Source organism: Euprymna scolopes, chromosome 25, assembly GCF_053919585.1.
Source record: "Euprymna scolopes isolate OS-2025 chromosome 25, ASM5391958v1, whole genome shotgun sequence".
Classification (NCBI taxonomy): Eukaryota; Metazoa; Mollusca; class Cephalopoda; order Sepiida; family Sepiolidae; genus Euprymna; species Euprymna scolopes.
The window spans coordinates 67,620,051-67,642,201 of NC_136506.1; the positions used below are offsets into that span (position 1 = coordinate 67,620,051).

At 35.4% G+C, this 22,151-nt stretch overlaps 1 long non-coding RNA gene across 1 annotated transcript; it reads right to left on the minus strand.

Moving 5' to 3' along the window:
* Positions 1-22,151, minus strand: LOC145247421 (uncharacterized). Its single transcript, XR_013863256.1, has 4 exons — positions 22,032-22,151; positions 20,497-20,576; positions 6,015-6,138; positions 1-150 (listed from the first exon to the last, which is right to left on the minus strand). It is a non-coding gene; the product is annotated as an uncharacterized LOC145247421 (long non-coding RNA).

Consider the following 22,151-nt stretch of genomic DNA (forward strand, 5'->3'; position numbering starts at 1 on the left):
TGCTTTCAAATATGAAAGTTTATTTTTTACAGAAATATATTTGCGACACATCCACAACAATATCTATCAAAAATGCCGAGTTTTGCGAACCATTTCCAGAGAGAATCGCCATAGAATCTTTTCAGTTACAAGAAGGGTTAATGTCCGAGCCTAAAAAAAAAAGAAAGCATTATAAATACAGAATTTGCTTTAAAATACTGAATAAAACAAATAAAATGTTCATTTTAGTAACAAAAATATTCGAAATAGTAGATACTATACAACTAAACTCTTTTGAAGTCTGTTCGAACATGTTTTTCTTCACATATACACACCCACACGTACGCACGCAATACGCGCACACACACACACGCATATACACAGCCTCATACACACACTCACATTCATACGCATACACACACACACACGCTAGCATGCAAACACACACACACCAGAGTTGTGACGTCACTTCCTTTAAAGTGAAAGCCAGACATGCGCAGTCAGAACACTGACCCCAGTATAAAAGTCAAAAAAACCTCTCAACTTCCCTTTTTTCGTCCAGACCAGCGTTCGACCTGTTGAGTCGACGAACCGACCGCATGCCCTAACGTCACTTTCCCTGCTACTGTAATGTGGGATAAGCGCACGTACACTTTATACGCTTTCTCTCTCCATGAACTGGATTGACTTTCTCACTCTATCTCCCTTTCGGTTTAGGTCCATCAACACAGACATGTGTGCGACTCTCTACTGAGCTTAACCCTCTCTTTCTACAGGCCGGCTTGCCACTTCGCGTTTCTCTATTGCATTCCCCTTTCTTTCCACGCGCGTAGTCGTCAACGGCGGAATGAACACGTGTACACCCAAGACTTTCATTTCTCAACAGAAAATAAACGACATGTTTATTTTATTCCAGCATTTGAGTTCTTTGTTTTCTTTTTTCAATTCGTTTCATTATTTTTTCTTGTAGCGAGTTAGGGTCCGCAACAAGTCTAACATTAGCTGCATGTCCTGGTCGAGTCTTATGTTGCTTGACGTTAAACCCTCGACTTTTCTATTCCTTATTTATTAAACACACGTTATATAATCTGACTTTTATATTAGTCGATCTCGCTGTACTTTCCGAAGATTAACGCTTTACCACTATATTTTTATGCAATAAATAAATTTTTTAATCATTAATCATGAAACCCACACTTGTTGAACAATGCATGCACATGTACTTTGAAGATCAGTTTCGCTGACAAACCATAAGAATAAGAAATATTTCCTATACAGGTGTTTTTTGAAAGGCAACGTGAAAGTACAATTTGGCAGTAATGGGCTAATGACATGACAAAAGATTGAATAGAAGAGGAACACTACAAAAATACAGTTTAAAAAAATGTGTCAGAAAGTATATTGCTAATCAAAAAATCTTTTTTTTTAGAATTCAACATTTGGCATGTTAGAATTTTTATTGTTGACTAGCATGGGTGCTCGGCGGCGTTGCCCGGGTGTTTGGAGGTGTGTGTTGAATTAAAAAAAAAGTAGTAGTAGGAAGGCAGGCTCGAACCCGTACCGCGAAGGAAGAAAAGAACGGGGGAAAGACGTGACATCTTTGCTGTTACGACCACTGCCAAACCGGAAGTGACGTAGGTTTAAATTAAGGCTAGACAATCGCAAAGAGGGGATGACTTTCGAAAATATCGGTGAAAAAAAATCGACGCCTCCCTGTAGAAAAGTGCCTAGTTGAAGGTGAAGAAATGAATGTTTTTAGCCAAGTTTTCGATATTTGTTGTCTGAAGGGTCGAGCTTAAAAACAATACTGACCTTGTGAAAATCCGTTGCCTCTGTCGAAAGTTTTAGACAGAAATGCAAACATACATACGTACATTTATATATTGGTTGCTCAAATTTTCGAGCCAAACCGATTAAAAAGCTCGTCCTATCTCTGTGTACTTTTTATGTAAAATTTCAAATTGTCTGAGTAATTTGGCAGAGATCGCAGAGGTCAATTTTTTGTTTAATTCGACCCCTATTATGACCCCTTAACATTTATTGTCTTGGGCTCAAATCATGTTATTTAGCTAGATCCATGTCCAGGGAACCTATATCTAAAATTTCAATTGTTTATACCAAAAATTGGCGGAGGAGTTATGTAGAGTTCTCAAAGGTCAAATGGTTGAACTTTGACCCCGTAACAGCCAAATTTCTGTTCGAAAATGGATTACAAAGATTTTCCTAAATCTCACATTCTTTTTATTTTTTGATTTTTTTTTAATTGCATTTTCACCCCAAACAAGGCACATTGCCACTTTGTTGTAGAGACTCATAAGCATCAGGGGTACTATGTAGGAAGTTGGGCAGAAAGATGTCGGTTCACGTTACACTTGAACTTCTGAATGTCGGTACAGTCGGGGAAGCAGGGACCCGAAAGGAAATTCCAAAGTCTAACTGTTCTGGGGAAGAAACTACTACTGCTCTCTTGCATCTAGGGATCTCTACTAAGAAGGGGTGGGATTTAGCTGCTTGTCAGGTTTGTCGGAGGTATTTACGTCTAGGGGGCACAAGTGCTTGCAGTTCGTCAGAGCAATCACCGTTAAAGTACTTGTAGAACAGGCAGAGGGATGCAACATTTCGTCGATGTGACAGAGACTGAAGTTTAGCTGACAGTTTAGGACCTATCAGATTGGCGACTCTCTTTTGAACCTTGTCTAGGAGCGAGAGACTAGTGGCAGATGCACCAGCCCAAATATGACAACAATACTCCATACATGGGCGAATACCCTGCATATCAAATTCCGAGTCTGTAGATTGAAAGTTGATAGAGTTATTGTGTCCGGAAATGCACGCACGCACGCACACACGCACGCACACACACACACACACACGCACACACGCACGCACGCACACACACACACACACACACACACACACACACACACACACACACACACACTTTCACTTTTATAGATATATAGATTAGAGTAATATCTTTATTTATAAAAAGTAGTTAAATTTGTATATTTGATGCTGGGAATTACTCTTTCCTAAACTCTGCATAGGCGATAAAGTCTCACCACGGACCTAGTCACAGGATGACACAGAACAATGCCACTCATAGAATTGTTCATAACATTCGCAATCCTTTCTGCAATCCAAACACATTTGGTAAAAATAAACTTTCCGCCCCGAATATCTAACACTCTTTATTTTATCACCATTTAATGATATCCTCGAAATGTACACCTATTCATTAATCGATGCTGAGCGCTACCTATTAGTCGTTGAACAGTTTTGGGCAGAGGAAGTTGTGAGGGACGTGGAGTTGTTTCAACAAGGTCCGGCAAACCCCGCATTTCAACTGTGTTTATCAAAACAATTTCCTCGCTATTCTGCACATCAGAATCCAAACAAGAGCAGTGTGAAAAGAAGTATAAATGTATGCTTATCATTATCATAGTACCAAGAAATGAAACATGGTGGACAAACCAAACATAGACGGAATTTCATTTGAACAAAGTATCACCGCATTACAGAAAACATTGGTCAATTTTTTTTAACGATATCATGGATGACATTTTTAGGATACCTCTATAATTGAAATGATAATTTCTCATTTTCTTTCAATCAAATACTGTCATATAATTGGATTATACGTTAGTTAGCTACGATTAAGTTGACTAGTATGACTTTTAATGAGGCTCGCATAGGTACATGCCACGATAACCTGGCGGCAAACGGAAATATACCCACCTTCAGGTGACATGATTGAAGTGGGGAATCAAAGATTAGCTCCCCAGATAAAACGCACTAAAAATACAGGTGTCAAAAGATATGACGAGTTAAGGAGAGAGAACAGTTTCTAATCAGTTTCTTGTTTGGAGCGATACATTCAAGATGCATCTGATAATGTAAAGATAATTACTATGATATTATCTCATTGACTATTGTACATCCAATAACCCTTATTCTCGAGTGGCCTCCAGGCCTTGATAAGTGGTGACTCCTATGTACAAAAAATGATCTAAGCGAATGTTACCACGAAATTTTGCCCGTTTTCGTCTCGCAATTCCAATCTTTAAGATTAAGTTAAGAAAATTAAATGAGTAAATAATTAATTAGTTACGTGGTCTGTTCCTTAATGAGTAAACTCTCTTTCTATAAATAAAACCTTGAAAATTCAGCAAATCTCAATCATGCACGAGTAGTTGTGTTCGTCTGGCTAAACAGATGAGGGATCACCAACCACAAGGAGAACACGGCCACTTGAACGACAAGAAGCGATTATTAAAGAAAGACAAGCACGTATAAACACCTTGCACAACGTACGTATAAAAGGGGCTTAATATTTGATTTGGTTATCTAATCGCTCACCGCGAAAGCATATATGTGCAAGTACGTATTTACATAAACTACCATGTGCGAAGTTTCGTCTAACTTTTAAATGTTTCAATACAACCCGAAAAACATCCATAAAATTAACACACCAGCTTGCCACTTTTTTTTTTGTTCCAACGTATTTTGTTTTTATCGTTGAAAACAATTCTTTATTTTTTTCAGACAATAAGTAAAATATCGCAATAAAACTAAAAAGAAACTCAGAATTTTCTGAATCAGCCAAAAGGTTTAGATGTTGCCCGTTTCCATCGTAAACGAATCAGGTACCCGAGTAGTAAGGTCCTCATGTCAGAACAGGTAAAGTATTTTCCTCGGCTATACAAGCCGGTAAGTAGGTAATTAAATTGAGTAGAATTTGATTATTTAAGGGGACGGATCAACAAGAACTTGTTTATATTGGACTTGAAAACAACAATGTAATCAGTTGGAAAGCAGACACAGAGTATAGAATTACATAGATGGGTAGTTCTAGAAAATAAATTTTATTCATGGAATTTGCGTTTAGATGTAGACATAGATAGAGAGTAGGAGAAATTATAGACGAGTGTTTGTTGTGAATGTTTTACAGAGGGGGGGCATAGATTGAAGCTTAGTTAAGTACTTACCATGAAAATAATTATAGAGCAGAGATAGATTCGCAAGTCTCGTCTGTAGAAAAAAAGTTGTGAGGAGGAAAAAGGGCACAGCCTACTAGGATTTAATTAAAATACCACAACAAAATTCTATGCCAATGATTCCTCAACACAAACAAGAGTAGACATGAATTACCAGGGTAAACAAAAGGCTTGAGCATATATAATAATATGCACTTTACTTAAACAGAGAAAATGCGATGTTGAAATGGATAGCTGTCTTTGATTCTCGTCTTAATACTCAGAAGTCATTTCTATCTAGATAAAAGAGAGTTATGTAACCGTTTCGAAAATAGAGGATGTGTAAGACGGATCTGGCCAGATCCATATGAAGACATGAAAAGAGAGAAAGCCTTAATTTCATATATCGTGCTACATATATGCAAGTCTTTTTAGTATTATAAAACCCCCGAAATTTCATTTCTCACCGTAGGCAGTATAGTTCAAGTGTCCTCAATTCTAACGTTTGTCAACAATTGCACGCTGAAAACTGTTCCCAACTGTTGCCACCTATTGTGAATTGTCACAAAACCCCACTAACATACATATTAAACTGTCCGTAAAATAACTCTGAATATATATCCGGTCCTTTTGTTCCCATTCTCCTTGACCAACAATCCCATATCAGCTTCCTTTTGTGTGCCTTTGTGAACAATTTCCTATCAATTGTTTTGCTGATAAACCCATTTCCCCTTTCTTTTGCCATACTTCTTTTTCTATTTTTTCTGTCTCTCATCATTTGGTGGGGTGGGGGGGTTTAGTTTGAAAACAAAATGTCACAATCCTAAATTGCTATTTTAACGTGAAGGAAGAAAGTTGTTCCGTGAGTAACTATTCGTATTTAGCGATTTTTTGTAGACGCCATGTTGTTGACGTGATGCTATCATCATTCAGCTCAGTATAACAATTCTACTGCTACCTAACTCCCTGCTTAGACTTAAAATCAACAGAGAAAAAAATAAATAAGATTCATAAGTTGCTGAGGATAATTTATTGCGTTTATTGGTAAAAACGCCTTACCTTTTGCAAGCTTCTGGGCACATGGTCATATAGCGACCGGCGAGGTTGTTACAGACAAAAATACAGTTGAGACCATCAGCCCACGTGCTAAGAGCTTCACGTACAATAGAAACAAGTCCATCCACTACGACAGAAAAAAAGAGATAAAATGTAAATTTCTGATGAACAAATGTAATATTCTTTTTCTTAGACAAATGGGACGAGGAAAGCGAATCAGATGTACGAGGTGGCATACGGAGAGGGCGAGAGAAAAAAGAGAGGCGGGGGGAGAATAAGGAAGATAGAGGTTAAAGTAAGAGAGGAAAAGGAGAGGAAAGAGACATTAAAAGTAAAAACAATGAAGAAAATAGAGACAGAGATAGAAAATTGAAAAAGGAGAGATAGAGAATAGGGTGTCAGAGAGTAAAATGAAGAGGCAGAGAGAGAGAGAGAGAGAGAGAGAGAGAGAGAGAGAGAGGGGAGAGGAAAGAGACGGAGAGGGAGAGTGACAAGTTATCTTTGGCGTTTTCACGGTAAGATTACGTCATAGGCGAAGATGAAAATATAATCTTTCAACATCTATTTATAACTGTAGGAATACCAGATTAATCGGACGGCTGGAATAATGTTGTGTTGATGACACGCAGCAGCAGTTCGTTTTTCTTTCTTTGTTTTCTGTATAGTATAATGGGACCGGCTGTCTCAAAGTGCAACCGCTCTCTTTCGTAATTAAAAAAAGAAAAGAAAAAAAAAGAAACATATCATCAGCTTATTATTTAATAATTACCTGTTTAAGGTGTAATCTTGTGACATATATCTTTAATTGTAAATATTTTAATTCTAATGAAAATTTCAACTACTCAGGATTATATAGAAAACTAAACCTTTTTTTTTACACGGTGGTCACCACTTATCAAGGCCCGGAAGCCACTCAGGGATAAGGGTTGTTGCAAGTACATTACGTTAGTGTGGAGATTTGATGAAGTGTTTACTTAAGGGGGCGGTTCATTAGGAATTTGTTAACGTTGGACTTGAAGACATCCAAGTTGTCGTCAGGTGGGAAGCAGGCATACGGAACAGCGTTCCACAGGCGTGCAGTTCTAAGAAAGAAGCTTTGTTCATGGAATCCACGTTTTGATTTTATCCCATTAAAAACGGGCAAAAGTCCGTTGATTTAGAATGAGTGCTTTATGCCAAATTGATGGTTGGATATAGCTAAATTTGTTGCATTAAATACTAATCCATATTAATGTCTAACTGTGCATAAAACGGATACCATAATACTTAGTTCACAAAACTTTATAACAAAAGTCTATACAAAATTTCAGCCAGATCAGTCCAATAGTTTCCGAAAAAGCTTGTAGAATATATGTGGTACTGTGATAACTAATTTTTATTATAATTCTGTGCATCGAACAGATATCGTAATAATTAGCTCGTTGCACCTTATGGACAAAGGTCCATACAAAATTTCAGCTAGATCGGCTCAATAGTTTCCGAGAAAACTGAAACGGACAGATAGACCAACTAACAGAAAATATGATATAGATACTGTTGTAACATTATTTTCACCCACCCACTTATAATCTTGTTAAATAAACGCAAATAAAATAAACTCTTAGTAGTAACCTTTCGAACACATATCAAAAGCAATGATTGGCTACTTAGAAAATGGCCCAAGTCTGTAACAGATTCGGGCTAATAATGGCTAGGTACATTCAATACTATTCAAATAAAAGCTTATTTCCTGTAACAGTTAGAAGAGACCTTTCGATTGCCATAACTGACAACAGTATTTCCGAGAGTTCAACGTTTAAATTCATCAGCATATTCTTCACAAATAACATGAATCAGAATAAAGGGGCTCCTTCAGTCTTTGACAGACTATGGATACCCACGAAGAGATGGCTGTGCGTGAAATTTTTGTGACAGGAGGTACGCAATCTCCAACCACACCTCTCCTTAGTCGACATTGTTTAATACCTGTGGTCAGTGAAGTGTTTACAAGACGACTGGAAACAAATGCCGAGATAAGCGGAGAGCTCATACAGTGCCTATAATTTCCAAATGGTCACCCATCTGTTACTAACTTGGCTTAACTTTGGTGATCTGATGTGAACCGGTGTGTCAACGCGATTATGAATCGAAATAAATACATGTCAAATATTCTACAAATAAAATTGGATTCCTCTACCGGACTAAGCTGGCTAGGAATTTTTATCCCCCTCAATCAACAGAGATGAGACTATTCTTGTAATGATTTGGTCTCTGGTGATCGCGTTGTAATTCTAGTTCTAGGAAGTCTTACCTCCTAGGCTTTGTCTTCTCTCTTTTTTATTTTAGGGAATGCTGACGGGGTTATCCTGGCACATTTTACAGCTCAGAGTGCCCTTCCTCGAGGGCGCTGATTTCTCAATACCACGTTCCGTCCCTGGTGTTACAGATCTTGCAGTGGAAGAGAACTAAATATGTGGCACAATGAAGAGAATCCTTTTGGTGGTGCTGGGCTTCTACATTAATAAACCTTATACCTAACTTGTGACTAACTGTGTTCGTGGGGAGGCGAGAAAGAAAAGCGTTATTATTGAAAAACATGACGTCTTCAGTAACTATTGTCGATCAGATATGAATTGAGCCAAGAGTGACAGTTGTTTATAATATTGAATTAAGTCAAAACGATATAAGACCTTAGAATTTTAAAGGTCAAACCCAAAAGAACTCATGATGGGATACGAAAACAAAACAATGTTAAAACGTTATGTATGAATGTCTCTCTTTCTCTCTTTCACTGTCTTTCTCTTTTTCTCTCTTTCACTGTCTTTCTCCTTTTCTCTCTTTCACTCCCGTCATTGAAATAGAGAATTGAATATATAATTATATCGTTTTCAAGACAGTTGGAGCTTGTATCTCCTACGTAACAGAGAAGATAGCAGTTTTGTGAGCATACATGGGTCGACTAAATATGCTGCTTCATTGTTAGCGTTAAATAAATTATATATTTTTATAAAAATGCATTTGTTCGCTATTTTTGTACAAGCGTTCAATTTCAGCACGTGGTCTCTGCCATTAATGCCGACGATGGAAATGCTGCATGTAACGACGCAATGAAGACTCAAGAAGCGACTCATGCCAGCCGGTTATAATCGACGACATCTCAACCTGTTGGTGTGTCTATGTTCCTATCGTCTGATATGGTGTCTAACACCGGGAGCTGGTTTCCTCAACCAATAACTCTTCCCGGCAAACGATAGTGTCATAAATACCTCGTTACTGGACTAAAAGTTTTCTGACACATGTCAGTATCCTATATCTTTATAACGCCACCATTCACCATACATATAGTATTGTTATCACAAGCCACCAGTCTCTTCCTCGTAGACAAGGTTAAACAAAGAATCTCTAATCTAAAAAGTGCCACACAGTTTACTAAGCTCCAGCCTCTTTCCAATCGCAGCAATGTTGCATCCCTAGCTTGTTTTATAAGTGCTTCAATCGAATGTGCTCCGATGAACTTGCTGCACTGCTTCCTCTTCGACAAATTCTATGCACCAAAACGACAATCAAGTAAATTCTACCCTTCACTGTTGATATCTGCATATGCCGGGCTGCTTCCTACCTTAATAACTTCTTCACTACTCACTGTTTTCCTGACTGTATTAACGTGCAAAAATTTAAATGTAACGTGAACAAACACCTCGCTAAGTGTGCCCCTGTATATTTAGCTCCATGTTCACATTAGCCCCTTACGCCAGAGTGGCAATGCCCTTGTTTGGGACGAATTAAAGTGTAGACTGTTTTACTGTTTATATAGTCTATTTGCTCTAACTTGTATTGAGAACTTTATATATATGCTAGCTGTACCCTGCCACGCGTTGCAATGGCTCAATTTGGTGTAATGTAAAAATTTAATAAAAAGAGAAAAATGCATGTTTCTTATATTCTTAGTACAGCAATCCACTAAAAAAAGTGAAAAAGAAGGCGAAAATGAAAAAAAAATGGTACTCTCGCAAAATTTGATCTGGATCCTCGGGAGTTTCTGTCAATCATTCATGGTTTGGACTCGACCAACAATCAGTGGATGAAGCTGAACGTAGCAAAAATGTTGAAACGCTAAATGTTTCTTTTGTTGTTGTTTTCTGTATACAAAAATGTGAGTTAGTAATTGACATTTGGTTGATGGGGGGTTACTATACACAGATTCGAAAAAGTTGTCCAAAAACAAATAAATGAAAGCAAAGGTAAGGTAAGTTACGTTTCTACCTAACTGGATAATTGTTTAGTGTTTTTATGCAATGTAAAATGTTTAATCGGCTCGAAAAACAGAAATGGTCGCAGACCCTGTTGAATACGTTAAGTTTTGGAAAGTAAGTTGAAAACTAAAAACTATACAAAGCAGTGTCTGAAACCCCACAAATATATGCTACCATGACATAGGCTGGCATAATCGGTGGGTTTCTGACAGTATTTTGTATAGTTTTTTAGTTTTAACTCACTTTCTCTAACTTAAAGTAATCAACAGTGTCCGCCACCATTTGTAGCTTTCAAATACACCGATAAACACTGTTTTTCAAGCCGACTAAACGTTACATTAAATGAAAAGGGTTTATATTACTAAACACAGATACAAAAAAGTTGTCAAAAAATAAATATATAACAAATAAATGTTATCAAAGGCAAGAAAAGTAAATGTTCTACATAACTGGATAAGATTTTAGTGTTCTTATGTAATGTATAATCGGTTCAAAAACATTCAATGTTTATCGGTATATCTGAAAAATACAAATGGCGGCAGACTGTATCGAACACATTAAGATTGGGGAAATTTTGGGAAAATGAGTTTAAACTAAAAAACTATACAAAATACTGTTAGGAGCTCACTCAATATATGTTATCATGACGTAGGCTGGCATATAATCGGTGGTTTTAAACTTCTGCTCGGTACAGGTGACGACTTTTAAAAGTCCCTTTTAGTGATTATCTGGTTTGAGGATAAACGGCAAATCTGCTCCAAAAAATCCGGTATTATTTTACTTTAAGGCCCGTTTCACGTTCGTATATAACGAAATATTTTATTGTAGATTTTGGTGTGCTAAAAACGAATCTGCAAACCGTTTCCGTAGCAAAAAGAAAGTTTTCATGATATTCATGAAATTACTTTTTCGAAAAGTGGGTGATCACTTTTCAATGTAAATTTAACTAAGAATGAGCACCCACTTTCTGGCCACCTGAGAGAGGGGCATTTTTCTGTGTGTTTCTTGGCTAAAAAGTTTTTTGTTTGATTTCTTTTGCTTGGTAATAACCCCTGAACTCTGGGACTATTTTCAATTTCACAGCCATAGCCTTCGTTTACGCTATGCGTGAGCATAAACGAAAGCTGTTTAGCCAATAAACATGGGAAAAAATCCCCCCTCTCCCAGGTGGCTAGAAAGTGGGTGCTCAATTTAAGTTAAATTTACATGGAAAAGTGATCGCCCACTTTTCGAAAAAGTAATTTCTTCATATCATAAAAACTATTTTTTTTGCAACGGAAACGGTTTGCAGATTCATTTTTAGCACACCAAAGTCTACAAAATTTTTTTTGTTATATACGAACGTGAGATACACGGCCCTTAATGGAAAGTTATATAAAAAATCCGGGGGAAAATAGTTTTTCAATAAAAGCAGCAAATGAATTCGATAGAAAAAAATGGATGCTATTTTTTATTTTTATTTTTCTGTGTGTTTCTTGGCTAAAAAGTTTTTTGTTTGATTTCTTTTGCATGGTAATAACCCCTGAACTCTGGGACTATTTTCCATTTCACAGACGTAGCCTTTGTTTATGCTACGCGTGAGCATAAACGAAAACTGTTAAATATGCACTCGTGTACCAAACTGCCTGGTCAAAAAACCTTTAAGCCAAATAAACACGAAAATAAATGCCCCTTCCCCGGGTTGCCAGAAAGTGGGTGCTCATTTTAAGTTAAATTTACATGGAAAAGTGATCACCCATTTTTCGAAAAAAAATTTATTCATATCATGAAAACTATTTTGGTACTCATTGGGCGTTGATTTCCATGGCGACCCGCATAATTATTTAATGGTTGTTCCCTTAGTCCCCCCCTAGTCAAGGCTAACGCATGTGCACGTAACATTTTTTATTTATTTACTTACGTGGCGGAGTTATACAACCATCACCCCCATGCGAATTTCTATACTGATAGGTTTTTTGAAATTTTTTCACTGGATTATTATTGATTGAACACTAACCAGATTATGAAAAAAAATTTAAAAAAAAAAAAATTATTTCAACATTTGAAAGGGGTACTCATTTTTTAGTTACCACGTTCTGGTAAATCGGTCGCTCATTTTTTTTTTTTTGGTTAAATACGGAAGTGTCTTCGGGAGATATAAAATGGTCGCATGTTGACGAAGCCATTATCGGGAGGCGTACGGGATGGAAAATTATTGGTAAATTCTTAGATTAGGTCCACCTCCTCAATTTTCTTTTAAATGACGACTTGTAATGGTTTTCGACTATGCTGAATACGAAAATCGGATTGAAATTTTGCAGAAATAAGTAATTATCAAGATATAAAAAGTTGTATTATGCATTGTAATCTTTGGCGGCCATCTTTTTTACGTGCGTGCATTTGTTTATGGCGCGTGCACGCGTAAAAAGATGGCCGTCAAAGAATACAATGCATAATATAACTTTTTATATCTTGATAACTACTAATTTCCGCAAAATTTCAATGCGATTTACGTATTCAGCATACTCGAAAACGCATATATGTCGTCATTTAAAGGAAAATTGTGGAGGTGGACCTAATCTAAAAAAATACCAAATTATCAAACATTTCGGTACTCATGCAGAGAGTGATCCGTGCTGAAATAATAATGTTATTATTTTAAAAGCCATTCTTAACATGGGGAGGGGAGAGTGTTTTGTACCTATTCTGTACTTTAACCTTACAATTGAATAAAAAAAACATATCATAAAATTTTAATCAAACGTGGAAATACGATTTAAAAAATAGCGCGGATCACTCTCTGCATTAGCACCAACATTTCTCCAGCATATTAGTGAAATTTATAATACTTAAAAAAATTAAAAAAAAAAAAAAGTTTTGAAAAAAAAACCCCTCACCTTTCATAAAAACAAATTATTAAAAAAAAAAAACACCCACAAACTGACTTTTAACTAAATAAGTAAAAAAAAAAAAAAAAATTGAAAAAACTCGAAACTTTATTTTCATAAAAACAATAAAAAAGTCATGTTCAATCTATTTTTTTTTCTTTGAGAAACAAATATATTTCTGACTTACAAATGCGGTAGAGACTCATATTATTTTTACTTTTTATTGTTTTTGACATACCGCGTTTTTATTGGTTACAAAATGGGTGACTGATTTATCAGAACGTTGTAACTAAAAAGTGAGCACCACTTTCAAATGTCGAAATAATGATTTCTTTTTTTAATTTTTTTTTTTAATAATCTGTTTAATTAGTGTCCAATCAATAATAATCCAGTGAAAAAATTTCCAAAAACCTATAAGTATAGAAATTACGCATGGGAGTACAACTACGGCACTTTCGCACTTACTTTTACAAAGATTATTTACGTTAACTCTTTTTATAAATAATTTAAAAAAAAAGTAACTAAACCATTTATTGATAATTTGTCACGTGTACAAACATTTATTTATTTATTTACGTAGGCTTAACTCTTTTCATGAATAAGAAAAGTTTTACTCTTTAAGAATAATAAAAGGAAAAAATGCAGACAGTGATCCGCGCTATTTTTTAAATCGTATTTCCACGGTTAATTAAAGTTTTACGATATGTTTTTTTTATTCAATTGTAAGGTTAAAGTACAGAATAGGTACAAAACACCCTCCCCTCCCCATGTTAAGAATGGCCTTTAAAATAATAACGTTATTATTTAAGCACGGATCACTCTCTGCATGAGTATCATAAAAATTAATACAAATAATACTTATCTCAATAAGTGAAAGGCTCATTTCTACCGGAAATGAAATGGGGACAATCTCGCAGTTACGAAAAATATTTTCATTTATGATTTAATATTTTTATAATTCGCAATGTTAAATTATTTTAATAACATGCAAACATTCCTTGACTTTAAAAATAGATTTTCTGAAAATTTCAATTAAATTGGTAATGTAGAAATATGGTTCTATAGACTTTGAACGAACCAAAAATTACATTTATATATATATATATATATATATATATATATATATATATATATATATATATATATATATATATATATATATATATATACATATATATATATACATACATATATATATAAAGAGAGAGAAAGATTGATTTAAACAAATTTATTTGTTTAAATTATATTTCGATGCTATACATCCTTGTTAATGAAAAGTCAATTGAAAAAAATACGTACATAAATCAAATTATATTAATAAATTAAAGGGAAAAGAGGAAAAAAGCAGACTTTTAATTGACAAGCATCGGAATACATCCGATTTAAACAAATAAATTTATATATATAAAAAGAAAATATGCGTTGTTTTTTAGCCTTCCAAACGTATTCATTTATATGCGTAATACTTATACAACGCTTCAAATGCACGTAATATTTCACTAATTCATTTTGCGCAGTTAATGCGATACTCGGCTGATTACTGTTTTTTTGGTGGGGGTGGTGGTGAATCATGCAGTTATCACGGACTAACACTCTCGTTCGCAGAATTACACCATGCAGTTAGGAAAAAGCGGAGAAAAAACAGACTTTTCATTGACAAGGATGCATAGCACGAAAAATTAATTTTTATATATAAAAAAAGGAAAATATGCGTTAGATCCATTTCCAAATAACCTACATCTAAAATTTCAATTTATATAGGTTATTCTTATTTTCAATAAATGTGCAACTCTTCAAATACAGGTAATATTTCTTTGATATATATATATATATATATATATATATATATATATATATATATATATATATATATATATATATACTAGCAGTTCACCTCGACTTTGCTCGGGCCCTTTGTACTGTTCATAACTTTATGTGCATATGTATATATATATATATTAAAAGTTTGCCTCATGTCCAGGTAACCTACATCTAAACTTTCAAGCGTTTAGACCCAAAATTGGCGGAGGAGTTTAGTAGAGTTAACAATGTCAACTCTTTCAACTTTGACATCCTGGTAGCCAAAATTTCGCCCAAAAACTAGCTTGCTGCATGTCTGAATACCCGTTATGTATAAATTTCAAATGTTTAGACCTAAAATTGGCTGAGTAATTTGGTAGAGACAGCAGGGGTCAATTTAAAAAAAAACTTTGACCTTAATTTTGACCCCTTAACATTTATTGTTTTGAGCTCAAATCAAATTATAAAGTTAGATCCATGTCCGAATAACCTACATCTAAAATGTCAAGTGTTTAGACCCAAAATTAGCGGAGGAGTTTGGTAGATGGTCAAATCGTTGAACTTTGACAGGCAAATTTCTGGTCGACCATCAATTAAAAAGATTTTCCGAAATCTCAATACTCCTTATGTCAAATCTTGAGTCTGTAGACTGAAAATTAACAGAGTAGTTTGGTAGGGAAGTGTACACACACATACACAGACACACAATATCACTTATATATATAATATAATATATATAGCCTTGACTGTCGTGCAGACGGTCGGGTTTCAATCCTGGCTTGAGGTAGTTGGCTGTCTAGCCGCACTGATGAGCTGTGAAACAGCAAAACAGTACTGTATGTGGATGACTATGATGCTTCTCATCATGAGTTGAGCATGTTGAGAAGTGATACACGAATTACCATTAGCGTATAACGTGATGCTCTTTGTGTAAACACATCGAGCGGAGGTATTTCGGACGATGTCAAAACATCGTTAAACTCATGACTAACAAAGCAGCCGCCGATAGTGTAGTGGTTAGGAACCTTGACTGTCGTACAGACGGTCGAGGTTCAATCCTGCCTGTCTAGCCGCACTGGCGAAACAGTACTGTATGTGTAATATATATATATACTAGCGGGGGTACCCGGCGTTGCCCGAGTGTTTGTTTCCGGGACGGAGGGGGGGGAGTTTTAAAAAATGTTATGGTAGGTAAGTAGGAAGGATCAAACCCGGAGTCATGAGTAAAAGTAGGAAAATAAAGTGTGAAAAAAAAACAAAAAAACAAAAAAAAACATCTGCAACGTTAACAGTTCGGCCACCAAGAAAAGTCCATTCCAGTTGTTTAGGGGAAAAAAAAAAACAAAAAAAAAAAACGACTACGGTAAGTCGGCGCGAACGTGAAAATATAATGTGAATTGTCCAGCACGCTAACGACTACGCCACAGAGCACTGCAGCTTAGTTTAGTGATTTTAAATAACTTCACATGAAAGAACTACGAAGCCAAACCGGTGTTCTCTTCTCAACTGTTCCTTATGAACGATCCCCAAACGGTGTTAAGTGGTGGCAAGGGGAGGAGGAATTTATTAGAGAGAAAATATTTTACCACTTCCATTGATCTTAACCGATTTTGGCCGTGACTTCTCAGCAGAAAAAGTATAGAAATCCAAGATTATCGAGGAATTTGAGAAATAATAAGCCTATAACACACCTCAGATATTGTTCTGCCGTTTGTGCATATTATATTTGCATGTAATATCTTGATTTTTAATCCTATTAAGGTCAAAATCAGACAAGAAAAAATGAGTTCATTTTATTTATATAGAGAAGAGAAGAAGATATATATATATATATATATATATATATATATATATATATATATATATATATATATATTACACATGTAGAGTAAAGTGTACCAAATGTAACCGAACCATCAGCTGAAGTTAAGTTAATTAACAATGGTAATTCTTCGTTTGTGGACTTCCTCAAATTTACGAGTCTTCTTTCGTTATTTTTTTTTATTTTACTGTTCCTATATATTGCCTTATTTGTATTTTTATTCTTTTTTCTCTTCTTTTTTCCTTCTCTATGTCCTTTTTATTCTCCCACAAATTTAAAAGCCGTGTATCAGGTGATGTTTTTTACCAAACAAAAACTTCTGTGAACTTTTCTCTAATTTCTATTGAGGATTTTCTTTTGTAAAAGTAAAACTGCCTGAGGATGTTTCTCGTTATTTATAAGTAGTTAACCGAAACATATCCATGACTGTGTAGCGATACCGAAATGTTAATGAAAAACAAATAAAAAGTACACACACACACACACACACACACACACACACACACACACACACACACACATATACATATACAGGATGACCCCCCCCCCCCAAAAAAAAACGGGCCTCAACTCTAATTGTTTCTTAGTGTTTTGTACGAACGAAATTTAACACAGTGTATTCTTTGTCCCAGCTCCCACTGGGGTCTTGCTGTACTCACGGTCGTTGATTCTACCATGTCCTGGAAAATAAGGGCAATCGGTGAATAAATAATGGAGATATCACGTTTTTTTGGGTCACCGTGTATATAATGTTTAATACCCTGATCATGTTCACCGAGAAATCATTTTGACAGGAGATACATCTGATGACAATATGCAAGAAACAACATAAGATACTTATCGGAATGCACCAAAAAGTCATTTGAAAAAACTTATGAACATGACACCAGGCACTTGTTACGATAAACATGATCGATTGTTAAAAAGATAATTTAAATGTTAGATGTTTGAAAGGTTATTTTCGGTAAAAGGTACACTGCCGTCTCAAGTGGGAGTTTCAGTTAATAATAAATGGTTATATGATAACAACTCGAAATGGAGGTGGCAATTGATTAAGATGAATCAACCTGTCGAATTCCTGTGTGTCCTTCTAATAACCAAGAATCCATAACCGTCAACGACAATAAAGATAAATTGTTTTATTTTTATATATCAGCATGCAATCATTCATTTAAATACAGCGCAAATACAACACTTGATGTGACAAGTAAAAATGCAGATTTTAGTCACGGTCTTTGCATACAATCATAAAAAGGATTTATTTTTTCTCACGAATGAATGTTTCTGGTAAGCGATTTAATCACACACTGACCAAATAAGCTTGAAAGGCGCATTGCGTTCATATGTTCTCTGAAAATTTTTTATTAGCCTCTTTGGGAATCACGGTCAATGAGAAAAGAGAACTTCAGAATTAACAAGAAAAGTCACCCCTTCTCTCCTGTCCATGTACACTAGATGCTCCAGCATTAATGATCAATGCCTGAAAACAACTTCTGACCGACCTGTTGTAACCAAGTCGGTGGGACTAGTGGTTCGCAATTCTGCTTCATGGGAGCAATTAATGTAACCAGACCAACACCAGCACCGAAACACAAGGGACTAACCCTGTCTCCGTGGCTACACTTTTATCTTCGTCTAGTGATGAACCCTTTCAAAACGTAACTAGACACCACTCTGATACTCAGAGCGCACAAAACGCGCACGAACCCAAGTCTGTGTGGCAATACCTTTAACATTCTGGCTATTTGTTGTTAATCCTCGGGTTGAGTTTCTCTCGTAGATGCTCTGGTGTTGCTGGTATATCGCTTTTTTTCCATGCAGCCTGGCCTTAGTTGTAGTGTCTGTGCTGTAGATAACCGTATTTCCAAATCAATACTTTTATTCAATAATCAATGATAACTCGGAGATCACTTTCTTATAAACAAAAATAATTTCAGATATACTTCGTGCGAAGGAAAGTTAAATTCGAGAATTTCTGATGCAGGTCCTTGACATAAGTCGGTTTTCGTTACAAAGTTCCAGGCAATGTTCGTCTGTCTACTCGGGCGGACATAACTTTCTTTCCCCTTTGCTCTTTTGGGGAGGGATCCAGATTTGGGCCGTAGCCCAAATCTGACGTGCACCTTCTTCGAGACCAACAAGCGCGTCTCTTCTTATCTGCTAAACAAAAGGTTTTATGGAAACACTAAAACCGCATCTCATCTCTCTTAGTTTAGCTTTTCATCCTCTTTAGTTTGGAGATTACCTCTTCTTTCTTATATTATCTCTTTTCCTTTTCCTCCCCTTCCTCCCAAATCCTTCTCTCTCTCTCTCTCATCCACATCTCTCTTTAATTGTCTTTCCCCCTCTCCCCCTCGTTAGCTCTTTCCATCTCTTTCTTTCTCTTAACAGAGTAGTTCGATTATCTACCTTTTTGGGTGGTTTTGACATGCGTCTATGAATCTTTTGTTATCAAAAGACAACAAGCTTTGTTTTCAATTTTGGTTTTTCTATTTCACAGATGGCTATAACGACAATTTTGTGTACGTCAATTCAGACACTGTGTCGCCAACTTTCTATTTTACTTCGTTAAGAAATTAATTTTTCCCTATGATGTATCAACACAAATACATTCTATCATTTCCTCGAAATCTGGGCATACGAAACCGTTTTTGGCGAAGTGCCAACACTCCCGACTACAAGCAAGGTAATATGTCGCTGCCCGATATATGACATGGGGTTACATAGCGTTACATTGTAAAATATTCTTTCTTCATTTGCACATCTAACTTTCTTCCAGTTAAATAAATCCTTTCGTTGTGTTAAAAAAAGGTTTTATTTTTCCATCCGCGCAACGTTATCGTTTACTCCTAATGCATGGAAGTGCAGCTCATATTTCTATACGGTTTTAGACACGGAAAATAAAGCCCCAATCGTTTTCTTTTTATTCAATTTTTTTTTTTATCTTTTAGTTTTGCTGGGGATGGGGCATCCTATCGGATGTCCAAAATTCACCAGTTATTTCAGAGATTTCAACCGAAAGATCTTTTTAGGATTCTTACTGTCTCTTTAAACGCGATTGTTTGGATCTCTCTTGCACATGGCTCATCGGATATATTCTGCATATATCTTTTGAAATTCTTTTTCGTAAGCTACTTCCCAAGATTTTAGTTTCTTTTTATGTCATACACAAGTCTTTGTTATTTTATTATCTTCTCACTATTAGCTCCGTTTAAACCAGCGTCATTAAGGACGCTGACTTTAACTAGGGCTATTACTCTTTCCCCCTTGTTCCCATATCCAGCTTGGACAATTATCTTAATTTTCATTGCCTTTTAGGAAATATATGAATTCACTAATCCCTTTGAGGTCTAGAATATATCGCGTTAATAACGTTGTTTTTAGTAGCATGTTAGTGATGGTCCAATTGGCAAAGACACACCGTATATTATGGTACTAAGGACCCTGATCAGACGCTATAAAATAAGACTATGAAAAAAATATTGTCAGAATCGTTAGATATATTTTTATAAAGCTAAACCATGTTCGCATATCACCACATATTACCGGATATGATTAGTTAGTTTAATCATGTGACACAGAAAGGATTTGAAGTGAGATTTCAGTTTTAACGAATTCTTTTTTTGAAATATGAGAACTTATTGCAACAAGTACGCCCGATTAACCGCCCGACCGACCTATCCCCTCATAGAGATATGAGGACACATAAAACAGGTGGAAACTTTTGTATTATTCAAGAATTGAAAACTTTCGTCTGCACTTACCGTTATCGGCCGATACAAAAGCGACGAAAGTGAGCAAGAAAAACACGAATATTCCCATTGTTTTCATTTTTGACACAAATCTGAAAGGAAATAAAGAAATTAATCACCGATAAATAAACTCGAATTAATTTTGAAATATATATTTTAATTCACCCCCAAACAAGGCCCATAACCGTTGGAATATAAGGGGATTTTTTGAATAAGGACAAGATTTCCACGGGACTTCTTACACAGGATAGGTTTGGATAACAAGATGCTCACATTACACTGAAATTTCTGCATATTGAAACATGCCGGGAAACAGGGAGCAAGAAAAGAATTCCATGGGCAAGCGACCCGAGTGAAGAATCTATTAGAATAGAAAGTCTTGTAATTTATCCCTTAACACTGAATACTTCTGCTGTTACAATATTTTGGCAGGTTATGAGGACATGATCACAAAATGTTGGACGATTACATTTATAACCATTGGTGACTAGCGGGACCTGTGGAAATTCCACAGGGGACTCATTCATATGCAATATGTTGATGTTGGTATTCTGTAGATGTTCAGTATAAATGGAGACGCTCTGATATTATTGGAGCTTTTTTTTATTAAAACTGCAACAGTATTTATCCAAGCAGGGACGCCCGGCGTAGCCAGGTCGTAAAATACGCTTAAATATGATAATTTAATTCTTGCAAATTCCGTACATATTATTATAGCATTAATGTTTATCGATTTTTATATATTATAAAGTTGCGATTTCAAAAATAAAAATATATCTATATGACTTGGGTTCATCAGCTTGATTCGAAACCGAATCCCAAAATTATATATATATAACTTTAGTTACTTCAGCTCTAAACCTAAACCAAAACTCATGAAGAATTATTGATAAAATTATTTATAAAAAATAGATTACTAAGGTGCCATCAGTTAAAATCGAACCGACACCAAGACATATGAAGAATTATTGATAAATTATTTAATAAAAATTTAATAAAAATAGACCATTGGCTATAATCGAAACCGAAACCGAAACCCAAACTTATGAAGAATTCTTGGTAAAATTATTTATGAAAAGAAATGGAAGTACATAACAATTAAACGACCCGGATGTAAGCGTGACACAGAAAATAACACACACGTTGTCGTATTAATATATTTTATACTAATTCTCATCTACCCGAAACATAGTATAAACAATTTCTATTTAGACAACAAATGTCGTCGACAGAAAACGTAGATCGCCATCAGCCTACAAATGAATAGCTGATCGAACTTACATTTTTAAAGGAGTCATCTGTTATATAATCGATTTATAAATTGATTTTTGACAAAATATAATGCATCGTGTCTGCTTTTGTTGTTGTTGTTGTTGACTTTTGTGTTTGTGTAAATGACACAATCGAATAAACGTTTAATTTATTTCATGGACATTCGTGTAGCGATCAACACAAACTTGTTTATCATGTATAAAATTATTTCATTAATTCTCTGAAATCTGAGAACAATTCATTTAAATGCAAATCGATAATATTGACAACCTTACCTTTCTGATTGATCGGCGGGAAATAAAACAGCGGCGAAAGGATTAATCACGAGGAACTTGATTATAAACTATCTTCTTACAATGTATATATATATATATATATATATATATATATATATA